The sequence below is a fragment of the Dendrobates tinctorius genome, unplaced genomic scaffold (assembly GCF_039654945.1).
Source record: "Dendrobates tinctorius isolate UK_male_01 unplaced genomic scaffold, ASM3965494v1 ptg000129l, whole genome shotgun sequence".
Classification (NCBI taxonomy): domain Eukaryota; kingdom Metazoa; phylum Chordata; class Amphibia; order Anura; family Dendrobatidae; genus Dendrobates; species Dendrobates tinctorius.
Window position 1 is genome coordinate 23,217,920 of NW_027361797.1, and position 2,987 is coordinate 23,220,906.

The 2,987-nt window shown below is 47.3% G+C and overlaps 1 pseudogene; it reads left to right on the top strand.

Annotated features, from left to right (window-relative positions):
- The first annotated feature begins 1,502 nt into the window (after nucleotides 1-1,502).
- LOC141047830 (uncharacterized) lies at nucleotides 1,503-2,511 on the top strand (annotated as a pseudogene).
- The last annotated feature ends 476 nt before the right edge of the window (nucleotides 2,512-2,987 follow it).

Consider the following 2,987-nt stretch of genomic DNA (forward strand, 5'->3'; position numbering starts at 1 on the left):
GTGGCAAATGCCAAGCGTCCTGCACGGTGTTGGGCTGTGAGCACAACCCCCATCTGTGAACGTCGGGCCCTCAGACCATCCTCATGGAGTCTGTTTCTAACCGTCTGTGCAGATACATTTTGCAGGGCTCTGGCAGTGCTCCTCCTGCTCCTCCTTGCATAAAGGCTGAGGAAGCGGTCCTGCTGCTGGGTTGTTGCCCTCCTATGGCCCCCTCCACGTCTTCTGGTGTACTGGCCTGTCTCCGGGTAGCGCCTCCAGCCTCTGGACACTACGCTGACAGACACAGCAAACCGGCTTGCCACAGCTCGTATTGATGTTCCTTCCTGGATGAGCTGCACTACTTGAGCCACTTGTGTGGGTTGTAGAGTCCGTTTCATGCTACCACAAGTGTGAAAGCACAGCCAGCATTGAAAAGTGACCAAAACATCAGCCAGAAAGCATTGGTACTGAGATGTGGTCTGTGGTCCCCACCTGCAGAACCACTCCTTTATTGAATGTGCCTTGATAATTGCCAATAATTTCCATCTGTTGTCTATTCCATTTGCACAACAGCATGTGAAGTTGATTGTCAATCAGTGTTGCTTTCTAAGTGGACAGTTTGATTTCACAGAAGTTTGATTTACTTAGAGTTATATTCTGTTGTTTAAGTGTTCCCTTAATTTTTTTGAGCAGTGTATATATTTCAAATCCAATATGAAGACAAAAAAGCCGGTATCTTCCATAATATCTTTGCAGCTTTATTACACTTCCATTAAAAATAAGTCCCTAACAGGACAGCGTTCTGATGTTGACGCGTTTCGATTCAAACAACCTTAATCGTAACAATTTGTCTACAATCTTAACAAAATATTAATTTGAAAAGAGGTTCAAAAGTTACCACTTTAAGAAGATTTTTCTAATGTGTTAAAATTAGTTTTTTCTATCAGGAAAGCTCATTTCACTCTCAGTGATCAGTGAAAATCAACAGTTCCAGAATTAGAGGTCTCCTCTTTTTCAAAGACAAGGTTCTAACGTGATTCAATTCAAAACGAGTTGGAACGAGTGTCAAGAAGGATTACAAGAAAGTAAGACAGTTTAGAGTATGTTAAATTAATTTCCTGTTGCCTACATGATGCGATACTGAAACTTATACCATGCCCATCAGTCTTTGTCCGCAATGGGACTCAAAATCTAAATTCATAATGGGGAGCATAAATGCACCAGCCGCAAAAGTGTTAGGAAAAAGGGTGGAGGAATAACAACAACAGCAGCTGCACGATGCATGACCATGGCCATCACTGAGACTGTGCGTGCAGCGTGTGAGATGACCTGACCTGAAACCGATCCCCTGAAGATTTCTCATCTGCTTTGATTCGTTAGCTTCGATCCGGGATAAAACATGTAGCTCGGGGTGTATATCTGTATTCATGACCGACTCACATTTTTTTATTTTCTCTGATATAAAGGATTGTCTTTGGCTCTGTCCATGTTGGGTTCCTGATTTTATGGCTTAATCTGTCACTATGAGCAGCAGCATAGGAAAAGATATGGACCCCAAGGATAAAGACCCTAAGGGGCCCAGCACGGCGAAAGACCACAACAAGGAAGCCAAGGCCTCTGGAGGTTCCCTGAAGGAGAACAAAGACCTTTAAGACCAAAGTCAAAGATGCCAAAGAAGGGAAGAAAGATGCAGGTGAAGTGCAGCCCGGTGTATCATTCTCTATGGACAACACGATATACAACCCTCAGGGGTGTCCGACATGCATAGGAAGGCCAGCAATGCCAATGTGATAAAGGAACTGAACAAATGTCGGGAGAATTCCACTCATTTGGACCTGGCCAAGAAGTCCACTCACTAGCTCCCGGCCTCCATCAAGGAGCTGACGCAACTCACAGAACTTTATTTATATGGTAACAAGCTGCCGTTGCTGCCAGCGGAGGTGGGCAGCCTGGTGAACTTGGTGATGCTTGCGCTTAGCGAGAACTCTTTAACCAGCTTGCCGTACACTCTGGAGAACCTGAAGAAGCTGTGGATGCTCGACCTGCAGCACAACAAGCTACGGGAGATCCCGGGCATAGTGTACAAGCTGAGCTCCCTCACCATGCACTTCTTACGCTTTAACCGTCTTACAACTGTGGAGAAGGACATCAAAGCCCAAGTTTAAGTTCAAGCAGCTAATGGCTGTGATCGGGGAGTTGTGTAATCTCATCACGCTGGACGTGGCCCACAATCAGCTGGAACACCTCCCAAAAGAGATTGGGAACTGCACCCAAATCACCAACCTGGACCTTCAGCACAACAAGCTCCTGGACCTGCCGGAGACAATAGGAAATCTCTCCAGCCTGAACTGCCTCAGACTGCGATACAACCCGCGCTCATTAGTGAACTAGACGAGCTGAACCTGGAGAACAACAATATATCCACGTTACCGGAGGGACTCCTCCAGCCTTGTGAAAGTGACTAGCCTGACCCTGGCCAGGAACTGTTTCCAGTCTTACCCTGTGGGGGTAATTCAAAAAGAGTTGGAATGAGTGTTAAGATGGATTACAAGAAAGTAACAGTTTAGAGTATGTTAAATTAATTTCCTGTTGCCTATATGATGCTATACTGAGACTTAAGCCCCTGTCACACACCGCGATCTCGCTAGCTAGCAAGTTTTGTGACGCAACAACGATCTCACCAGCGAGATCGCTGTGTGTGACAGCTATCAGCGACCGCCCCCCTGCCGGGTATCGCTGATCGTTCATGAAAGGTCAGGACTCTTTTTGGGTCGTTGGTCTCCCGCTGGCCAGCACGCATCGCTACGTGTGGCAGGCGGAAGGGCAACAACCAGCGATCAGCTAGCTGGTAACCAAGGTAAACGTCGGGTTTCTAAGCGGCGCGTGGTGCTTAGGAACCCGATGTGTACCTTGGTTACTTGCTCCCTGCGTCAGCGCGCTGGTAACTAACGTACACAGTGACGCGCCCGCTCGGCGTCGCTGGTGCTGATCGCTGGTGAAGCTGCCTG